General features: G+C 55.8%; 1 protein-coding gene across 14 annotated transcripts in view; it reads left to right on the forward strand.

The window, feature by feature from the left end:
- IQSEC1 (IQ motif and Sec7 domain ArfGEF 1) overlaps positions 1-22864 on the forward strand; it is a 376498-nt gene that overhangs the window by 307362 nt on the left and 46272 nt on the right. The gene's annotated exons all lie outside the window — the stretch shown is intronic.

Consider the following 22864-nt stretch of genomic DNA (forward strand, 5'->3'; position numbering starts at 1 on the left):
AGCGGGCGCCTGTGTTTGTGTCTGGTTGTGGGCTGGGCGAGGCTGCCAGGGGAGGCCTCCTGCAGGCCTGTTTATGTGAGGCTCTGGGCCTGTGTCTGGGGCTATATGTGTGCTCTGTCAGAGAGACCCCAGGTGAGCGTGTGCGAGGCCGAGGAACCTGTTCAGGGGCTCTGCACAGGTGGCCACCTGGGAATGTGGGGGTGCCTGGAGCCCACGGAGATTGTTCCATGAGGCTGTAAGGGGACTGATGGTGGGATTATGGGTATGTGTTTATGTGTGCCTGGTGTGGTCAGGGATGGAGTCTGGCAGGGGATGAGCTTGTGTCCCAGAAACAGACCCTTTTCTGCTATGGGTGCTGTAGGCGACTGTCTGGGCATCCAAGGGCCTGTATTTATGGAGAAAGGGGGAGAGGAAGAGTGTGTGTATGTGTTGGGAATATCGATTTCCTAGCTCCACACGCCAGCACAGCTGCCCCCTGAGCTGTCTGCAGGCCCCTTGGAAGAGCAGGGCTGTGGGGTGGAGGGGATTTGTTGACAAGCTGACTTGGCTTGTGTCAGGCCTCCTGAGGGGAAGCCCACCTGCAGCTGTTTGATCTTAGAGTTAAAAAATTCTGCAGCCTGTTGGACTGAGACGCCTATGTTCCCCTCTGCCCCTTCCTCACCCTGGGGGTCCAGGCCTCTGGTCCTGAGGCTACATGTGGGGTTGTGTGGATGCGGTTTCCAGGGACCCGTTGCTTCTTGTGTCTGGAAGGGAGGCCGGGCAAGCTGCAGCTGCAGGGCCAGCTGTCTGGAATCAGTGGCAGCAGTCCGAGAAAAGGGTCACGATATTCCTATCACACATGTGCCGCAGCCTCATCCAGCTGTCCCCGCTGGTACTGTGTCCGCATTCTTGTCATCGTGGTACCCCGCCTCCCCATGTTGCAGGAATGCAAACTGAAGTTGAGTATTAAGTCTTGTCAGCACCAAGGCCCTGTGGTTTATTGAGTGCCTGCTGTGAACAGTCCCGACTCTGGGTACTGGGGACTTAGTAGTGAGCAAAACTCAGAGTCTGTCCTCCTGGGGCCCACTGGCTGCACCTCCTCCCCCCAGCCCTAGCTGAGAGGACTGAGGCGTTTCTCAGCCCCTGCATTAGGAAGGCTCCAATATAACCCTTCCAGGTGGAATGTCCATGGCCACCTATTCTGCATATTTCTTGGTCCTGCACCCCTTTTCAGTGGAAGTCCTTCTGTGTATCCAGTCTAAATCTTCCAGCTGTAGGGAAGCCTGCATGGGTCCTCCTGTGGCCAGGGTTGATGATGAACAGCACTCACCCAGCCTCAGAGGATGGGCCAGCTGTCCTGAGGATTGAGAAGCCCTGCGCAGAGCAGGTGGGTCACATCTGCTCCGGAGGGCCTGGTGTGTGGTTCCGAAGGCAGCCTGAAGGAGAGCTGAAGAGAGTCAGCCCAGTGTGTGGCCTGTGGAGGCTTAGCCTGGCGCCCCTTGCACTGACCAGCTTGCCTACCCTCCTCCTGGAGTCCTTCCAGCTGGCCATCCCCTCCTCACTAAATCCAGCAAGGATTCAGAGACCTCAGGAGTCACCCCAATTTGTAACAGATCCAAGACAACCCTTCCTGACACAGCCACGCCACCTTGCAAGCACAGGCTTCTTGCTAACAGCACCTTGATGCTTTGCTGTTTGAGCCTTAAAGAAGCCAGGGTCTCCCCCCATGCTCTCTTTCTGAATGGGCACATTAAGGTAGGGAATCCAGTGACTGGACCAGAATATTGCAAGGAGCCTAGAGCAGAACCCAGATGTTCTGATTAGGGTCCTATGGGGGACCCCTGCCAGCATCGCCAGGATTTTCAAGCTTTTGCTCAAGGAAGTTGGACTATGAACTAGTTGTGCTAATATTTATACAGCTTTGGTTCAGAAACATGGACAGGCCTGACAGCTGCATGGTCAAACAGTGTGATGACTGGGCAAATAGGTGTTTCTGGAAGGAACTGGACAGGGCTCCGCGAGCTACAGGAGCTCAGTATATCTGAGCGTGTGCGCATGTGCATCTGTGCCGGTGTTATCTGGCTGGACTTTGGGGAATGTGGGATCATGGTTTGCCATGAGCATCTGTGAGTCCAGGGCAGTTCTGGATGTCAGGAAAGAAGAGCTCAAGGAGGCAAACAGACTGTTCAAATCCCAGCTTAGCTTTGTGAGTTTATGCAAGTTACCACACCCCTGTGAGCCTCGGTTTCCCCCTCTGAAAGGGCATGATAATGCTTCACAGAGGTGCCTCAGAACGTGGGTGTCTAAAAGCCCTTGCAGGCTGGCCAGACCCAGATCTCCATCCAGATGCCTCGATCTTCCCAGTCAGCACTCTGCTCTTCGCATCGCCAGTGACCCGTTAGATTTTCTTCCTTCCTCTTGTGTAAATTTCCTCCGAATTGTGATGATGCGTGAACTGTCCATCCAGTCAGCACTGAGGCAGGTTGACAACGCAGCTCCGATGGGCTCGGACCTGGCCGGAGGCCCGGGGAGAGTTCTGCAGAGATGACCCAGGTCCCCTGTGGGCGTGTGGGTGTTTGTTGGTGAGGGAAGATGCTCAGAGGCTGTTGAGTGTGATTTATCATTTCTCCTCAAAAGCAAATCATAATGAGTTTAAAGGCCATTAAGGCTCTTGAAGAATTAATTGGTGTGGCCTTAGAGAATCTGGCTGCTCCCACTGCGCGAGCTGCTACTGAGAGAAAATTGACGGCAATTCCGGTGGAAAACATGGCATGGTGCCACCAGGGCTGCCACTCTTCTGGCTGCTGTGGCTATACCTCTAGTTGGGCAAGTATCCCTCCAAGCGCTGGCCCCATGGTGCCTGGCCATGTGGTAGGCACAGCCAGTCATCAGCAAGTGAATGCTTCCATTAATGCATGCATGCTTTCCTGGGCTCAGACGGCTGCTTTGTTCTCTGGAGAGATGTGTGCACCCTAAGGGACACCCAACACTGTACCTTCCTGTGTTCCTGTGTTCGTTCCCCACATAGGTACTGTGCACCAACTCTGTGCCAGGCCCGGGTAGATGTAGAGGAACCAAGGCCAATAATGGAAACCATGCCTCACAAAACACAAGCTTTGGGGGTCACACAACCCTCTGGCTCCGCCTCCTCCCTGCTGTGTGACTTCTGAGATATGCCTCCCCTATCTGAGCCTTGATTTTCTTATCCATGAAATGGGACCAAAAATACTTCTGGGGCATGTGCAGCTTTGCCTGCTGCCTGGTGCATAGTATATGCTCAACACATTGTAGCTGTCAACACCATCTTTTCCCTTTTGTGATATTACTGCCAAGTTAAAGTGGTTGCTCACAAGTTTCTTTGTTGCTAGTGTCCGGGGTTGAAGGCTGGTTTCTGGAGCCTGCAAGGCTTTTTGTGAAATCTCTGTCCTTGAAAGCCTGAGGCATGGTCCTAAGTTGCTCTGACTTGAATATCTCTTTATGCTGTATTTGTATTTAGCCATGGCTTCCCCGCTCCATCATAGAAAGGACCATTCTTTCCATTTTATTTCCTTGGTTTGTGGCTTCCTAACATGGTAATAGTTAAATTGGAACTTAAGGCCCAGAGGTAGAACCATAGCATAAGTCCCCTCCCTGTTTGTCTAGATGGGGAACTATGACCACATCTGTTTTTTCCTCTTTGTTCAAAGGTCAGGGTAATATATAATAATAATAATAGCAATGGTTGCCACTCAGTGAAGTCAGTGTGAAGTATTTAATTCTCAAAGCAATTTGTGAGTAAGGGCTTCTGCTGTCCCCATTTGGGGGAAGGATATGTGACTTGCCCAGGGTTCCTGGCCAGTTTGTTCTAGAGCTGGGATGTGAACTTGGTCTGCCTGGAGTCGGGGTCTAGGCTCTTCATGGCCAGGCTCTGCTTCCTCTGGTTCCATCCCAATCTTAAGCAAAATATGTCACCATTGTACCTGAAACCTTTTGCACCTTTCCCAAGCCACAGAACAGGTGTCTGATATCCCCCCCATGTCAGGATTCCCAAAATGTTCCCAGTGCCTCCAGGTGAGGCCAACTCCCCTCGCTCCCCTGGTGTCTTGCCTGGCCCCACACACCTGGAGAACTGCTTCCCCAGATAGTCCAGGGGGAGTCGGGACAGTGCTCTCTGGCCCCAGGCACTTGAAGCCTTTAGAGGGTAGCACCTTGCCTGCATGGAGCAGGGTCTCGGGGTAGAAGCCTACTGTCCCTCGACTCTCTGTGAGCCCAGGGCAAACAGCCAGCACCCGCACAGAGAGGAAACCCAAGGCCAGGACCTCTGATGTCACTGGGGGACACACAGGCATGTGGGCCGCTGAACTAGATCCCGTGGGAGGAGAGGACTGTTCATAAACTGGAAAATCTGGAAGAGTCCCCAGGCAGGATGTGGCCTCCTCGTTCGAGTTCCCTGACATTGCCTGTCGCCCAGGCCAGTCTGAGTCTGTCTGCCCACGTGAATACCTCATCCCCAGTGCCCCATTTAGCAGACAGAAGCAATGGTGTTCGCTTTTCTACCTCTGGCTGGGAGGGGAGGTGGTATAAGAATTAAATGTGTGAGTCCATGTAAAACATTTAAAACAGTACCTTATTGTATTTGTATTATAAGTGCTCAATAAATGTTGGTTATAATCATTGTGATTATTATTTATCTTGACGATTACTAAGCTTGGAAAGGTCCCCTCCAGAGAAAGGATGCCTCGGACAGGCCTGAGCAGAGCTGGCTTTGATCAGCTCCTGGCATGCGGCCTCCCTTGAGGCCCTGGTGTCAGTCATCTCAGCTCATCACATCCCCTTCCTGGGCCTCCTTTTCCAATCTGTGCAGAGGGATGAATTTACGACCCTTGTGGTCATTGCTGGGGAAAGACGTTTGGGCCAGTGTTAAGGGGCAGATTCTGGAGCCAGCCCGCCCGCCACAGCCCGAACCCCCACTCCACTGCTCACACTCTCTATGATCTTGGGCTTGTCCCTTAGGCTATCTGTGCCTTGGTTTCCCCATGTATAAAAGGTGGGTGCCAGTAGGAGCTCATGGGGTTGTTGTGAAGATTAATTGAGTTAATCCATATAGAGGGCTTTAAACAGCGCACAGTAAACCACTGGTAGATGGTGGCTTTTAGCTGTGATTCTGGGCTGCCAAGTTTGACTGTCCTGGAACCAGACCGTGTTCCTTGTTCAGGGGAGGTGAGTTGCTAGATGGAAATGCATAACCTCTTTTTGGCATGCACAAGGGTGGAGTTAAGAGAGAGAGAGAAAAGCAGAGAGATGGTGGTGAGGGAGAGACGTGACCGGCGAGGGTCCATGCCAGGCTGCGGGTGGGAGGCAGCCCGCAGCCTGGTGGAAGCCCACAGACCTGGGGTGGTGCTTACCCACCATGGTCCCCAGCTGAGGGTTTACATAGCCCAAGAGCCATTCACAACAATACAATGGCCCTGGAGGGCGCTGTGCTAAGTGAAATAAGTTAGACAGAGAAAGACAAATACCATGATTTCACTTACATGTGGAATCTCAAAAAAACAAAACAAAACAGAAATAGATGCATAAGCACAGAGAACAGACCAGTGGTTGCCATAGGGGAGCAGGGTCAGAGGGATGGGCAAAATAAATGCAGGGGATAAGGAAGGATAGGCTTCCAATTATAAACGAAATAAATCATGGGGGGACATAAGGATAAATGGCCCACTAAGAGTGGACAGGTAAAAAAGTATTTTGGAAATCACTTTACCCATGGATTGAAAAAATTGCTGAGCAAGGTGGCTTGCCTCTTGGCTACAGTAAAGATTTTTCAGAAGGGATGGGCAAATGGCCTGCACCACAGGTGAGGGGAAGGCCCTGGGGACACCAGCAGCGGGGCCTTTGAGGCTGATGGCCCAGCCCTGGGGTCCTGAAATGGCAGAGTGGTGGGTTGTTGGTGTTCTCAGCTGCTGACCTGTGCTGAGCTCTGCAGCTTTGCGCAGCTCTGGCATCCTACGTGGGGCTGCTTCTGGCACCTGTGAGGTCAAGAGCTCCAGAGCTTGGCTTTGGGGTCAGTGGCCTCAGGTCCTTAGTTCTGCTGCTCAGCACCCCCAGCCCAGTCTAGCTACCAGACAGCAGGGAGAAGGTGGCGCTTGGGGGCTGGAGAAACCAGGCATGAGTCCAAATGCTCCCTCCCCAGGGCCAGGTGGCCACCTTTGAGAGCCGCTGCAGCCTTACCTGCCAAGCGGGGATTGTGGAGGGAGAGGCAGCGCCCACCGCAGATGCCCAATACGGATGCAGCTGGGTCTGGGCAAAGCTGCAACTGTGTTTAGTGGGTCCCTTGTGGGGACAGGTTTGAGACTAGAACAGGCTGTAGAGTAAAAATGGTAATATCTGACACTGAGGTGGCCTTTGAATGTCACACAGACTTACCTTATCTGAAGCCCCCAGGAGCCCTGTGACGTGGCTGGCATTATTCCCACTCACAGACAATGAAACTGAGGTGGGAAAATGAAAAGACGTATTCAGGCTCTGCATAATGGAGTTTGGTCTTGGAGCTTATGTACCTTTCTTCCTCCCTGACATCAGTGGGGGGCTGGGCTTTGAGAACCACACTGAGGCAAGGCAGGAGGCTGGGGGTGGGGGGTCCGCACCTGCAGGACCCCCACGTAGCCCTGCCCCGTGGATGGGCACAGAAGTGCATCGCCATTTTACAGAGTGGACAGGGGGCCTTGGGAAGTTCTGGCAAGTGGCCTTGAACCTCAGAAACAATGTTTGCCAGCCCCAGGCTATCACCTGGGAGTAAGAGCTGTCCCCCAGATTTCCCCATGTCTCTGGGAGACTCTCCACTGGAGACCAGGGGAGAGAAGGGGATTCGAGCAGGGCTGGGCTCTGGGTGTTCAGTAAATGCCAGCTGCTCCTGTGGTCCCTACTAACTGGCATCAACTATTGTTATTACTGCTGCCATACTCCCTGTGTAGGTGCAGAACAGGACCTTGAGTGTGACTGGGCCCCTGTGGGGGGTTGAGGGGCTGGAGAGGAAGTGTTTGGGGAAGCGGCTCTTTCCGCTGCTGCCCAAAGGGGGCGGGGTGTGCAGCTGAGCAAACGCCATCTCGGTTCCCTCTGGGCCGGTGACTTTTCTTAGAGCCGTAATTTCCATGTGCGGGGCTTGGATTGTGGTTTTCTTTTCCCACTTAGTAAAAATGGCAAAATGGCCTAGAAGGTAACAGGCCTTAATGTGGAGTGCAGATCCCAAGCCTTATTTTAAACTTTTTCTTACGGAAAATTTGGATCATGTGCAGAAGTAGAGAGGATGGTGTAACGATCCCCAAGGGCCATCATGTTTTGTTGCCCCCAGATTATTTGGAAACAAATCCCAGACATTTTGTTGATTTTTAAATGAAGCACCTGCCATGTGGCCAGCCTCACGTCTGGTGATGGAGGTGCTGTGTTGCTTGCCTGGGTCCCTGGACAGTCCTTGGCTGCATAGGCCCAGCTTGGGAACCTGGAGCCTGGGCCCATTTCCCAGCCTTGAAGAACCAGGGGTGCCTGCTGTGTTTGGGGAGATCTATGTGGGAGGCCCTGTGTCTGCAAGAGGCCAGGGTAGGCCAGGCCTGTGAGTCCCCATCAGACAGGGCCACCCTGGGGGAAGGGCTCTCCACCTCTTCCATCAGGGCACAGCGGCCCACGGCATTTGCCTTCACCCCTCTGCCCCAGGACAGGCCCTGCTTGCTGCCCCCAGTTGCTCCTTGCCATGTGGTAGAGTTGGGCCATGGCATCTGTCTCCCCACCTAAAGATGTGAGCCCCTTACCTTGCTCGGCCTCCAGGCAGCCTGACACGCTGCCTCCATGTGCTCAGATCTCTGGCCTAAGAGACCTGGCCCTCCTGGGGTGGCTCCCACCACACTCAGCTCCTTCCCAGCCCTGTCCAGGGCCCTCCAGGCTCTCTGCGCTTCTTGCCATGCACTCTGTTCCATCCTGCAGCTTCTGACCTGGCTCCTTGTTGCATCCCCTCCCCGAATCTGTGCTCCTCCACGTCCTCACCTCCACTCAGAATGCTGCAATCAGTCTGCAGCCTCCTGCCACCTTTCCCCACGCATCCTACTGCCGACCATCCGGCTCATCCAGCCATGCCGTGTTGGGAGCCTGGCACGTGTCAGGTGCTCAGTGGATTTTAGTTGCTGTCATTCTTATGAGTAACTTATTTTACCACCCCTGACTTAGTGCTTGGTGTGCAGAGGGAACCTCAGCCGAATTAGGTGAAAACCCCCCCTAGTCCTGCTCTGAAGCAGTGGCCACGCCTGGTCAGCTCACTCCTCACTCCCCGCAGGTACGGAGGCTGAGGTTGGGTCAGATTGTCTAATGCCTACTTCTGAGCAAAGGGTGCCTCTTGATTCCCCTTCCCCCTGTCCTGCTCACTGCCTTACAGCCCCTCAGGCCCTGTGTCTGCAAGAGGCCAGGGTAGGCCAGGCCTGTGAGTCCCCATCAGACAGGGTCACCCTGGGGGACTGCAATGCAGGGAAAACAGTATTAGTCTTATACTGTGATAACAGCGGCTACCCTGAGCACCTCTGGGCAGTGACAGGCCAGGGCTTGTCTGCACGCTATCATTTGGACATTATCACTTGGTTGTGAAGTGGACAATATGCCTATTTGATGGCTGAGAAACTAAGGCACAGAGAGGCTAGGTCACTTGCTCAAAGTCACACAGCTCCTGCCTGCCAGGTGCCACCAGGGCAGGGCTGTGTTCCAGTTTGGCAGTTGTGGGGGGTTGAGGGGGGGCAGTGTTCCCCATGCTGAGCCTTCATTTTCCCTCAGACCCTTTCCTATGCCTGCTCTGGGGACCGTATGCAGATGGGGTTGGTTGGGTAAATGCTGCCGTGCTGTGGAGCCTCGTGGCTGCTTTGCTGCAGGCCCAGGTCCTGGCAGAGCAGGGGGCAGGCAGGGTGTGTGGGCTCTCCCTGAAGAGGCAAGAGCACAAGGGAAGCAGCTTGGTAGTCAGCTGGCCCATGGCTCCGTGCCTCCGTCAGCCTCACCCCTCCTCATCCTCTTTGAGTTGCGTGCCTTAGATAAGTTGCATCCCCTCCCTGTGCCTCAGTTTCTCCATCTAAAAGTAGGAAGATGATACAGCATCTACCTCAAAGGGCCAGTGCATGCAGCACTGAGAGCCCTCAGGTACACCATGGGCCTTGGGTGCCCCTGATGTGTCCCTGTGAGTTCCTCAGTTAATAAGGTACCACTCAGGCGGGGGAGGCTGTTGACGGGGGAGGCCATGGGTGTGCAGAGGTGCGGTGTATGCGGACTGTCTATGCTTTCTGCTCAATTTTACCTGAAACCTAAAACTACTATAAAAAAAGTCTATTGGAAACCAGTTGTGGGATGAGGTGGTGAGTTCCATGTGGTGCTCAGAGCTGGGCCTGGCAACGTAGCCATTACCTGCCGTGGGCTGTTGAACTGCTAGTCTGTCCTCTGTCTTCATTCATTCCTTCATCCGACACATGCATTTTAATCCCTGAGCTGGGCCCTGGGGACACAGACACAAAACACGCCCCCTCCTGGGGTCTGGTCGCCATCAGAGAAGGCCCGCGGGCTTGGGTGGGCTGTGCTCCCCGTGCCATGGGGCATCCAGTGTCCCAGGAAGGGGAGCAGCGTGAGTGACCTGGCACGAAGCAGCCAGTCTGACGACAGCACCAGGTAGCTGGAGCGTCAGAGTGAGGTGGGGTCAGCCAGCCAGCCAGCCGGCTTAGAGGGTCAGGGCCCCATGGGAATGGGAGTTGGGGCCACACTGAGCAGGTTTGGGCCATGACAAAGATTTTAAGCCACGAAAGATGTGAACAATTTGCATTCAAGAAAGTGCTTTCTGGCAGCGGGTGTGGGCTAGTGCAGGGCTGAGCTCGGGGCAGCTTGGTGGAGGCCACCTGGGATGTGGCTGCAGCGCAGGGGCCATGGTTGTCCTGTGCCCCAAGAGGGCCGCCGGCCTGGCCCTGACTAACATGGTGGGCTGGAGGCAGGGAGCCTGCCCGGCGTGCATCTTTCTTCTCCTTAGTGCCCACACACTGTCCCAGAGCCAGCCTCCCTAGCCTGTGCCTCCTGCCCGGCACTCCAGGCCGATCCCTGGGGCCCAGCCCAGCCCTGACTGCTGGAGCCTGCCTTAGAGAACTGCTTTATTATTGAAGTCTATTTTGTGCATATGGAAATAACTAGAGGCCTCTGTATTTAATTTGGCTCAGCCAGGAAGATTTTTGGCTGTGTGTGCGTGTGTGTGCATGTGTGTGTAGTCTGACAAATCTTCCTGAGTGAGCCTGGGATTTGGAAGCCTGGATCTTTATGGAGTAAAAGCCAGCAAGGACCGCCCTGGCTTAGCTGGGGCTGAGGGCCTGGCAGAGGGCAGGCTGTAGGAAGTGGCTAATAATAAAAATACATATATACACACAGAGAGGGAAGAGGGTGATGCTGTCTGCAGATGACATCATGGGGAGGGGAGCAGTTTTGTAAACCTGGTTGCTTGAAACCGGTTCACTGTAGGGTAGGATGGAGGGGAAGGAGCTTTTGAAAGTCTAGGGCTCCAAACAGATACTCAAGCGCTGGTGCTGGTTCCCGGGCAGGGAGATCGCCTCTCCTGGTGTCCCTCTTCCCTACCACCACAAGCCCAGCAAAGATTCTCCATTGAGCCCTTCTCTGATCAGTGGTGTGGAGCACACAGCCCCAACACTTTACACAGGGATTTGCAGTTGGCAAAGCATGTCCTCGCCTGATTCCCACATTGCTAGCCGGTAAGTGGGGCAGGAATGATGACCTGCCTCGGGTCACGCAGCCCCAGGTGGGGAAGCTGGAGCTCAGCTTGGTCTGATCTCTTCCGGAGCCGCAGGAGCATGGTTGCAAGTATAAACACTGGCAGAGGGGTTCGCTGGGAGTGGGTGGAGCTTGGCCCCATGCCCCAGGAAGTCACCTGAACATCCAGTTTTTAGAGTAAATACTGTGGCTTTTTGAATAGTATGGAGTAAAAAAAAGCAAGGACTGGCTTTTTGAATTGTATCTTGACCGTGTGACGCTGAGGAACAATGACCATATATGATTGTGGATCGTGATCGCTGTGGGGGCCTTACTTTGGTAGGGTCTTGTAAAGACCAAACGCTCAGGAAAGGCAGCAAAGCAGATAGCCTTGGCGTTCCCACCAGCCACCAGTGCTCTGGGAGTTCTTGAACCCTGCCCCTCGGGACTTGGTGTTCTAAATCAGGTTCCCTGGGAATGACTGGTCTGGAAGCTGCAGATCAACTTCTGCTCTTTGGGCTGGGTGTTGAATTTTGGTCCTTTGTAAGCATCACAAGCAAATGCAGGTGCATCACTAGGCAGGAAGGTGATATGAAAGAGAGGAACAAGCCAGGTGTGGTGGCAGTAGGGAGGGGTGAGGACTGTGGCAACGGGGAAGGCCTGTTGTCCCAGGGGTGTGGCTGCCACCCAGCTCTGACTGTTATCAAATGGGAATGTGGGCCCAGTGTGGCTAGAGCCTCAACTGTCCACCCACCCACCCAAGAGAAGCCAGACGCCTGGATTTTCATAGAAAACCTCTAAATGTTTAAATGTTGGTGCTTCGGTTCAGTTTAAAAAACATACTGTTTGGTCCAGGGGCTGCCAATCTGGAGCTTTGTGTTGAGACCTTGTGAACCCCTTGAATGAAGGCCCTCTCTCACCCAGAGAGCTCAGTGCCATCTGTGGCGTCCGTATGAGCAGTGGCAGGATGGCACTCGGCCTCCCACCCAGCTGTCCCCGGGGTGAGGCCCAGGGTCACGGAGAATTGGGCCTCACCCTTGCCTTGGGCCTGACCCAGATGACACTGGGGAGAATAAAGGGCTTTTTCACAGCCTCTCTCTGGAAAGGCTGCCCATCCTGGGATTGGCTTTAGGGCCTGATTGTCCTCTTGGTTTAAGCCTGTCCCTGGTGTGGCACTCCAGTACCCAGGGTGTGGGCTGAGCCCAGCAGGCTGAGCCCCTCTGGGACTGATAGGGATGCCACTGTGAGAGGCACCTCACCAGGAGAGGCTCTGGCTGGGCTTGCTTGCAGGGTGTTTGCACCAGCCCCCCACCCAAAGCCTCACGGCTCCCCCTGCCAGCTGGCTTCCAGCCCAAATGAAAGCGCATGTTTGCCAGCCTGCCGAGTGCATTTCTGCTTCCGCTTCCTGCCTGAGGCCCTGCCGCTGCTGCCCAGCCGGCAAGCCTCCCAGGGCTGTGAGAGGTGGGCATGGGGCAGAGGGGCCCAAGGGAGCTGAACCAGGGTGTCCCGGGGGGTGAAGTGTGCAGGCCCTCTTCCTTTGTGACCCAAAGCCTGGGGAGCCCATTCTGGGTGCTTAGCCCATGTCTGTACCTGGGGGAAACTAGCTGGTTCCCTCAGCCACCCAGTGTTTCCGAGGCCCAGCTGTAGGGCAGAGGCACGGGCGTGGACACAGGTCCCTGTGGAGGCTGTGCTGTGTGGCTGCTGTGTGGCCCAGATAAGTCTGTCTCCCTCCTGGCCTCAGTGCCCCAGGCTTGAAGTGGGAGGGGAGTGTGCCCTGCCATCAGCTTGCGAGGAGTGAGTGAGTGGCCTACGTGAAATGCCAGGGGGGAGGGGGACAGGGGCACCACCCAAGGGTGGTGGAGGAAAGAGAGAGGGGCGTGGTGCTCAGGGCTCCTGATCTGGAGGAAGCAAGGAGCAGCTGTGGGAGGGTGCGCTTGGCATGGGGCCCTGTGTCTTTGGGTCCTGGGCGCTCCTTGGGCATCATCATTCTCACCTCTGTGTCTGCTGAACGAAGGAATGAATGAAGGATGCTACTTGCAGGTTTGTTTGGGCCACTTAGTCGCTAGTAGCATCATTCATTCATTCATTCATTCAGCAAATACTAACCAAGCACCTGCACACTCCAAGCCCTATTCTCAGCGCTGGGGATGCTGAGCAAGGAACAGAGGCAGCTTGGCGGCCACACCCCCGCCTTCTGGAGTTGACTTTCTCATGGTGGAGGCAGATATAAATCAGAACAAAGGAGAAAAGGTAGTCAGATAGTGAGAGGTCCTGTGAAGAGACCCAAGGGCTCCGTGTGCTGGGCAGTGGAGGCTCACCGTGGTGGAACCTGCCGATCCAGACATAGCTTCTCCTTCCTTTCTGCTGGCGACCCCATGCTCTGAGCCCCATGGACACCCTCCACTGGCACCCACATGCCACAAAGGGCCTCCCCTAGCCACACCCTAGGCACTGTTTCTGTACAGCTGAGACCCTCACACTTTCTGATGGGAGCCCCCAAAGTCATAAACAGACAGGGGAAAGCTGATTGCAGGTTCTTGGGGCTGACCTCTGACCTCCCCCCCTGTCTCCAGGACCCTGAATTCTAATCCCCAAAGCCCACTCTGGTCCTCAGGGCTGCTTTAATGGGGGTGACTCACAAGCAGGCAGTGAGACAGTCCAGCCCGGCAGCCAGGCAGACAGACAGACAGACGTCCTTTACCACTGGGAGTGAGTTCTGGGCCGGGAGGCTGGAGCCACTACCTCCCAGGGCTGGAAGGACGGCCTGGGAAAGCATGTTGACAGGGGGAGGTGAGGGCCAGCCTGTGTGCACGAGCACCGGCTTCACAGGACACAAGACTTTTCTGTGTTTTTCCCCCCGGCCACGCACCGATCAGAGCAGGCCTGTCTGAGGAAGGGCACTGCTGAGACCCCTCCTGGGTCATGCCTGTAACGAGGCTGTGCGCCAGCTGTGCGCAGGGCTCCTGGCCAGGACACCGGCTCCACCGTGGTGTCTGAAGTAGCAGCGTCGTTGTCCCCACCATGCAGGTGGGAAACAGGCCTGGGAAAGTCAGGGGACCCGGGTTCGCACTCTGGCAAGACTCACACCACCACTCGCGTCGTGACAGTGTCAGGCAGGCAAGGGCCTCACGGGGCTGAGCAGAGTGCTGGTGACTACCACCATGACCCCCACCTGGCTCGGGCATCCCCCAGAAACTGCATCTTTCCTGCTGTGCTCCGGCGGCCTGAGAAGACCCCTCTGCTCCCGGCCGCTGCCCGAGTCTCCCTGCGCCGCCAGCCCATCTCACCAGCAGCAGCTACCGAATGGGGAAATGCTGAATGTCGGTTCAGTGAGCAAAGCTCTAAAAATAGCCTCCCGCTCTGAGAAGTTCATTGTTTGGAGTCCTGTATTTTAATACGTGTGTAGAAGCTACTTCCGAGCTCCTGGTGTGGGTCCTTGAGGGTAGTGCTGTAGGCTTGAGGTGGAGCTGGGTCAGGCCTTGGCAGGGCAGGCCTCAGGGTGGGCAGCCAGCACAGTGGGTCTGGGTGGCACCCTGCCCTCTGGAGGTAGTGGGGATCAGCGGCCCTGTCCCCATGCAGCTGGGCAGGCGATGGTCAGGCTGCCCAGGGTGGGACCGTCAGAGGCAAGCAGGTGGAGGCCGGGGCCACTCCCTGCCCCTGGGTGCAGGTTGGAGAGAAGCCCCACCGTCCCTGGTCTGCCTGACTCAGACCTGGGCTCCTGAGACTGGCCCCTGAGCCCCGGCCCTCAGAGAAAGGCGAGGACCCCGCGGCGGGGGCTTCCCCCTGGCCGCCTGCCCTCCTTCCAGCTTAACCTCAGCTCTCCCACCCCGCCCTGTGCCCTTGCCTTCTGGCAGCTCCTGCCCGCGTCCCCCACTTCTGTCACCATACCAACGTTCAGATCTCTTCCAGCTTTGACTCCACACCTGCCACAGCCCGACCCGACCCGACCCGACCTGCACCTCGCCAACAGCCTGTGGCCACATCCCCTTTCTTAGCTTCTTTGCTTCTCAGGGACATCTGGCCCTGCTCGCTTGGCTTCGGGACCTTGAGGACTCCTTCCTCCTCAGCTGTCTCACCGCTCCAGCTTGTCACTGTCCCTTGGGAAGGCCCTTCTCCATCCCTCTGTCACCACCTGGCACAGGCCCCGTCGTCCCTCAGAGACACACCACCCGGCCCTCCATCCTTCCCCTGCTCCTCCTCTGCCCTGATCCTGGCATCAAATGCAGGCTCCTTAACAAGCCTGACACAGTTCTGAAAATTCTGGTCCCACCTGTGCCCCCATGATGTGTTCCATTATGGCTGACCTTGTCCAGCCTGTGTACACCCTGCGGACTCCCACCTCTGTCCGCCCCATCTGCAAAGGAGGCGTCCTCAGCTGGAGCTCCCCTCACTGCCACATGGCTGCTCATCAGGTCTGGGCTTCCGGGTTGCCTTCCACCTCAGTGCTCGGCAGGGTGCTCTGCTCACCATTCCAGGTGCCTGATGCTACCCCCTTACTGTTCCCAGTACAGGCCACCATTGTCATTTAACTGCATTCCCATGTCCCCATGAGGAGGGGCCCATGCCTGTGCTCGCGGCCACACACACAGTGCCCAACAGAGGTCTGTCTTGACGTCCAAGTTCAGTAAATGTTGGGGGCAAGGGAGCAGCTGCAGGAAGGGCCCTGGGAGAGGGCAGGCCTTCCCTGTGTGTGGCTTGTCTTAGGTCTATGTCTTGGTTCCCCTGTGACCCAGCTACCCCAGTCCGTAGTTTGGTGAATAAGATTTTCCAGGTCTAGAGAAAATCTCAAAAGAGATTAAAACCAGTGAGATTCAAATCTTTAATAACTTTTCTTGTTAGCTATGTTTGGGTCAGGCCTAGGGACCTGCGGACCTTAGGCTCCAGCCTGGGGACCCTGTGTTCCTGTGGGGGCCCAGGAGGAGAAGGAGTGCTCAGGCCTCCCTGGCAAAGCCCCGGCGCGGCCTGGGTTTGAAGGCTGAGCACACAGTAATTTCCTGAGCACCTGCTGTACACGATAGTTTTGCGAGTTCTGGGTAAACTGAGGGCTCTTTTACCAGTGGGAAACTGAGTCCAAGGCATGGTCACCCAGGCACAGAGTGAGCGGCAGGGTCAGGGTTCGGACCTGTGGCTGCCGCCCTGTGCTCTCAGCACTAGTGGGGCAGGCCCGGGCCAGGTCCCTGGGAGCTTCGGGGGCAATCACCTGTCAACTCGGCAGTGGATGCCCCAAGAGAATGCAATGTCTCCTGATTTTTGTTTTCTAAGAAAAGCCAGAAATCTGAAATGAGCATTCCTGGTACCTAATTCTAATTCAAAAAAAACAAAAACAAGATGTCAGCTCTTTGGAGACCACACACAGCCACGGAGGCTGGTCTCAGGTCCTCAGCCATTGGTGCGTGCACGTGGGTGGGCATCCTGAGGCAGGGTGTGTGGGGTCAGCTTTCCTTTTAAAAACCTGTTCCTGGATGATTCCGAGTAATGTTTGTATGAATTTTCTGCATAGAATTTTTAACTTCAGGTGTGCTTCTGGGATCCATGGCTGTCTACCCCACTTCCCCAACCAGGATCAGAATCCACACCTCAGAGGGCACTCCCAGCAGGCTGGCTGTGACTGCTGTGAGTTGGTGCCCACCCTGGCCCCTGGTCCCCACTCCCACGCAGAGGCAGAGCAGCCCCCCAGAGCCCTCCAGTCTTCTGCTTTTTTTGTTTTGTAAAGGCTTCCCTGGCTTGGTAGCAGTAGCTTGATGTGTGTGCAGCTTCTGTGTGCCAGACACCATTCTGGAGCCCCAGCTTGCAGGGACTGACATCCTAGTAGGGAAACCAAACAGTCGCATACCCGCACATAGAGGCATGGTGGTGGTGTGAGTGCCATAGAGAGCAGTGGACGGGGAGGGGCAGGGGAGGCTGTGAGGAGGGAGGTGGGTTTTAAGAAGGAAGGTCAGGGAAAGCTTCATGAGACTGAGGTGACCTTTGAGCAGAGACCTGAAGGAGTTGAGGGTGTGAGCCAGGTATATGTCTGGGAGAAGAAACAGGCAGTGGGAGCAGTATGTGCAAAGGTCCTGAGGTAGAAGTGTGCCAGGCTTGTAGAGTAACAGCCAGGACAGTTGGGCTGGGGCTGCTGGCCAAGGGGCTGTGGGGCAGGGGTAGCAGGAAAGGAGCCAAATCCAGTCTTCTGGGTCACTGTGAGGACTTGGGCTCTAAATCCCAAGTGAGGCGGAGCAGAGGAGGGGCCTGGTCAAATCCCAGCTGCTGCCTGGAGAAGGGTGAAGGGGTTGGGGAGACAGGCCAGGAGAGCCCTCTGGGAGGCCATGGCTGTGACACAGGGAAGAGGGGAGAGCGATGCAGACCTGGCTGCGGCAGGGGGGCAGGCCAAGGGGTCAGGTGCTGCCTTTATTTCCCAGGTGGAGCAGCCGGGTTTGCTGACAGATGGGCAGTAGGGTGTGAGAAAGAGTTGCCAAGAGTGACTGTCAGATTGTTGACCTGAGCAGCCGGGAGGACTCAGCTGCTGTCAGAGGAGCTGGCCTGGGGTTGGGGATGGCAGGGTCTCGGTTTTGAGACTGCGCTGGTGGGAGGTGCCTGGGTAGTGGACATCTGGTTGATCTGGTGCCTTTGTGGTTACTGAATATCCTCATTACAGCAAACTTGGCAGCTGGGTAAAAGCAGAAACCGTCCTGACTGCCAACCCCCTTCACCCGCCAAGCTCTGCCGGGGTGCCTTCTGGATTGTTCCAAGGGCTCATCACCTCCCTCATGGATACCGTGCTCCTAGTTAACCCGCCAAAAGTCATGTTTAGGGTATGTCTCAACGTGACTCACACCCTAAACCTTTCAGTTCCCCTGAGGGCTCCAGCCCCCAAGCCTAGGCTTTGGCAGCATCTGGAGGCTCTGAGCACAGGGTCCAATGTCTGTGCCCACTGGTGCCAACTCACTGCCCCTGTCCACCCTGCCTAGATGTCCACTAGGCCCTACAGGCTGTACACGATCCCCCTCCTGTCACTGCCCATCCTGAGGACCATTTCTCCTCGGTCATGTTCATCCTGACCCTGGCCAAGAGGGGAGACACCCAGCATTGCCAGGCCTTAGTCTAGGAGGGACAGGGCTTGGGGTGTTCCCCAAAGTCTGTAAGTCCCTCTGGTCACCAGCCAGGCATCTGTTCTCCTCAAGAACCTCTTGTCAGCTGTGGTCCAGGCTGGGGGGTTTTAGGCCCCTCTGGAGACGCCGCCTCCCCACAACAAGGGGGGAGGGCAGGGATGGCCTGCACAGACCCCAGGAGAGGTCCTCTCTGCCCCCTTCTTGCCGGGCATATCAGCTCTGTGTCCCTTTACTCACTCACGCTTCCCTTGGAGTCAGGCATCTTAGCCTTATACTCTGCTCTTTGGGGCCAGGCCAGCGCTGGGGGCTACCTCCAGGCCCGGGAAGTTTTCACAGAAGGCCTGGGACCATGATGTGCCTTTGAGCCCTGGCTCTGCTCCGAGCTCCTCAGTCTTGGGCAAGCCGCGAATCCTTTCTGAGCCTCCTCAATGGGACCGTGGCAGAGATAAACACGTGGACTCAGCTTGTGCCAGGGCCAGGGCGCCCGTGTGGCACAGTGGCTGAGAGTGTTTGTGTGCTGACCCACCCCGGGCCCCAGCAGTCCCTGGAGACTGGTGTCCCACACCCTGCTGGGGTGCCCACATCACCCCGAGGTGTGCCCCTTCCCCAGTAGCAGAACTGCTCAAAACCTCTGCCTCCTTGAGGCTCCCAGACCGCCTTCTCCCTGCCCCTGGCCCCACAGACCTGCTGCCCCCTCTGCCCCAGGACGGCCCCACAGAGACCTGCAGCTGGCGGCAGGTCCTGAGGCTCCTGTTCTCCAGCTGAGCCATCCTTGCTCTTCCTCAAGAGGACACGGCCTCCAGGTCTTCCACCCTCACCTCCTCCCCAGACCTTGCCCTGGTCTGTCTGCATCCCTCCGCTAGGACTTGGAGCAGGGCAAGGCCACCCCTGTCCTGGGTGATAAACCCAGTTAACATGGCCTACACAGAAGCCCTGCCTGAGAGCTGTGAGAGCTGGGAATTAGCTCTCCCTGCCCTGGCCTAGACTCCCTTTCTGGAAATCAGACACCCTGAAAGCAGAGGGAGGCCATGAGTTCCTGGAGGCATGCAGGGCATCAGTATTTTAGAAGGGCATGCCAGGCATGGGTACTTCAGGAGGGCTGTTTTGCTGTGGCCCATGCAGACAGCTAGTAGTCAGTCTGGCCCCGAGGCTCCTGGCGTGGACACTTAACCACAGGCAGGCTTTCAGACTCCCACTTCCTCCAGCGCTCAGCCCAGACCACTCTGAAGAGGGTGGCTGTGCCCTGTGATGTCACCATAGCTGGCCACACGTGGCCCAGGCTTATATTCCTCATGAGCACACACAGACCCAAGGGCCCCAGGCTCTGGATCCCAGCCCTCCCCCAGCATGTCACTGCCTGCTCTTCCTTAGGGCAGCCAGGGGACACACCCACCCACTTGGGGTCTAGTCCCACTCTTCCCTGTATCAGTCACCTTGGCCCGGTGATTCAGCTCTGTGGGGCCCCGGGTTCATCTACAGAAGGGGTAGCAACCTAGTGGGATGGTGGTTAGGTTATGGGCCATGGTGTTGTATGGGGCAGGTTTATAGAGAGGGGTGTGTGTGTGTATTGCATTAAAAAGTCAAATAAGCACAATGGGAAGTATTTGGGCTCTGAAGCCAGCCTGCCACTAGCTCTATGCTGTGACCTTGGGGGTGAGCTGGCCCTCGCCATGCCTGTAGAGTGGTTGAGGGGACGGAGTTACATGTAAAGCTGACTATGTAGAAGTCCTCTGTCACTGTTACCCCCGTCATCATTGTCTTTGTCACTGTTGGGGGTGGGCAGCAGGCCCCTGCCAAGGGCCCACCAGTGCCCGCTTGCCTCTGCCCCAGAGTTGCCTCCAACATTTTCTTGAGAAAAGCCATTCCTGACTTCACAGGCCATAATTAGAGACATCCATAGCCCCTGCCCTGATAAACTCCCCAGCCACAGTTGGGACATGGTGCCTGGGCTGGGTGTCTAGACCCCTTTCTAGGACTCTCCCGCCCTCCCTGGGGGCTCGCCACCGGCACCCAGGGCCCATGGCTAGAGGTGGGCGCCCATGGGGAGAGACCCCACAGCAAGCAGGGGTAGGTAACCCTGGCTGGCACCCTGGGCCTGTCTGCCCTCCCACCTGTAACCCCCAGGGCTGGGTGAACCTTTTAAGGAATAACTGGGGACAGCAGTTTCTTAAGGATTTGACCTGGGTCGAAACCTCACAACAGTCACAGGCAGGCAGTACTCTAATTGCACCCATTTTACAGAAAAGGACACTGAGGTGCAGAAGGATTCCTGCCCATGGCCACATGGCTGGTAGGCAGTGGAACCAGCATTCCAACCCAGACGTCTGCTAGGAGCCCATCCAGCCCCCTCACTTGGCAGAAAGGCCAGGGTTGGGAGGTGGGGCGCTTTTCAAAATGTGTTCTCTGTTCTGTGGTTTCCATCGTCCTAGGGATAGTTGGGAACTCTGGACGCTGTTCTGTAGTGATCCAGCCATTTCCCCACATAAAAGTAACACAAACCAGCCTCCGGTGGAGGAAGGCATGTTTGGAAAATTGGAGAGGGGGAGGAGGAGCTTGGGGTAACCATCCAGTAACTCAGAGCTTGGGGCCCCTGGGTTGGCGGTGGGGAGCCCGGAGTCCCTGGGGCCAAGTGGGCGCATCCGAGTGCCCAGCAGCCCTCACCTGCTCTCCAGCCCTGTGTTGGGTGGGTCCAACCTCCAGGGCCCTGTTGTGCATGTGTGGAAACTGAGCAGGCCTGGGTCGGGGAGTGGGGTGTAGGGGGGGGACCGAATACACACACACACTCTGTCTCCAGGTAATCCACATGGTGACAGAGGGTGGAAGTGGGGGCTGCAGTTGACAGGGTGGCCTCATGGAGGAAGTGGTTTTTTGAGCTGAGACCTGAGTGTGGCCCCTCAGAGGCCAAGACAAGTAAAAGGTAGCAGGTGACATGGGGTGGGGGTCCAGATTCAGACGGTCCCTCCTGGCTTCTAGCCAACATAGGGGTCCTTTGGCCACACCTCTGACCTCTGCAGCCCACACACCTCCAGTGACAGAGAGCTCACCACCTTCTTAACAGCCCTAACCATGTGAGCAACTGTTCTCAGGTTGGCAGTGGCCATAGATCTGTCCACAGGTGAGTTCTGTGCTGCCTTCTACTTGTCAGCCTGTCAGAGGCCTTACGATGGCCATCATATCCCCCTGGGCCAAGCAGTCTCAGCTTATGGTGAGGGGTGGTTTCCAGACCTCAAGTTTTTCTCCTGGCATGGCAATAATTTGGGGTTTGCAAATAGAGTTCATCTCACGTGCCAGATGGGGTCAGTTGTATGGAATCTTGTGTTGAAAGACCTGTGGGAGGGAATCTGTGATCATTTAGCAATGTCTGCCACAGAGGAGAAAGGAGAATGCGGGGCAAGCTCGTGCCCCAGGTTGGTGATCCCCACTCGGGTTCTGGGAGGTCAGTGCAGCACCCAGACACGGTCCTCTGCTGTGATCTGACACCTGTAGTGGGCAGCAGGGCTGTTTTTGCTTGCAACTTGTTATTAATTCGTGTTAGGACTGGTTTCTCAGCTGCATTACAGCATTGGTTCATGTTAAATGTATGATCAGCCCAAAAATTCCCCCAAATCCCTTTCATAAGAACAGCCATCAGATCAGATATTCCCCAGCTAGATGTTGTTTCCATTATATGGGTAAATAATTAATTTAAATCAATCCCTTGTTGACAGCATTAAGATTATTTCCAAATTTTTAAAATTAGAAACAGCACTACAGTGAAATTCTGTATGTTTACCTCTTCGTGTAGTAGTCCTATTTCCTTAGTGTGAGTCTCCAGAAAGAGATTGCTGGACTGGGAGCATCTGCTGAGTGTGCTGGGCAGTGGCCACCTGTCAGAGAATGTTCCAGAAATGAAACTGTCAGGTACTGTTAAGGACTTGGAACAGAAACCCACCTCACTCTTTGATTTGCATATGGCCCGGGAGATGGAGAGAGATCACGAATCCCAGTGTGCAGCTGAGGGCGACTCCCGAGTGTTCAGCCCTGGCTGGCGGACACAGGCAGCGAGAGGAGCCGGCCCAGGTGGGCGAGACATGTGCACTCCAGCCGGGAAATCACCTCGGGGAAGGAGTGGTGCTCAGGGTGGGCTGCCAGGGCAGCGAGGCTCACGGGGAAGGAGGTAGGGGTGGCAGTGGAGGGGGGGCGGGGATGGGCCTGGAGGAGCCCTGACCTCAAAGCCCCACCTGTGTGCACGGGTCCAGTGTGGACCGCGTTGTAAAGCAGACATCTTTGTTTCCAGGGCAGTCTGCTGTGGGGAGGAGAGCATGACTGTCCTGCTCACAGTTGCCAGGTCCTCCTGCCCGGGAAGGAATGGGGCAACAGAGCTGAGCTCTGACCAGGACAGAGGGGGCTCACGACCCTGAGTTACAGGACATTGCTGCAAGTCAAACCCATTTATGCATCCAGTCAGAGGATGTCAAACGTCTACGTGACTGAAGTTTAACTTTCTAGGTAGTGCTCTGAGAAGTGACACACCTTATACTCCTGAGTGTACCATGACTGCACGCATTTTCACTTGAATAAATTATCTTTCCATTAACTGGGTGTTTGGCTCAGATTAAGAAAAGCCTCTCCTTTAGTGTCTACTATTATATGGCTTCTGGTGGGGACCATCCAGAAGTGATGTTCACTGGCTCAGGACAGGCTCTTAAGCTACATGAAAACATTCTCCCTGGGCTGTGTCAGTCCATTTGCTGTAGGGCGAGCTGGCGATACGTCGCGTGGCTGCAGTAGTGGAGGGAGCTGCCACTAGGACCTTTTGAACGGTGGATGGCATCCCCTGGAGTTGTGGAGTCAGCGTGATGATGCCCAGGACCCTGGCTTGAGTCACTGCATGGTGACAGCAATGTCAGGAGTTAGCTTTGGGGCATGCAGCATGTCTGGCGGAGATGAAGTAAGAGACTGTGTTTGAGGACCCGGCACCCAGCAGCCATGGGAAATGCCTCCACTGGTTCAGCAGGTATTTACTGAGAGCTGTCAGTCAGGCACGTGTTGACACTCGGGGAAATCAGTAAGCAAAA

The sequence above is a fragment of the Manis javanica genome, chromosome 3 (assembly GCF_040802235.1).
Source record: "Manis javanica isolate MJ-LG chromosome 3, MJ_LKY, whole genome shotgun sequence".
Classification (NCBI taxonomy): Eukaryota; Metazoa; Chordata; class Mammalia; order Pholidota; family Manidae; genus Manis; species Manis javanica.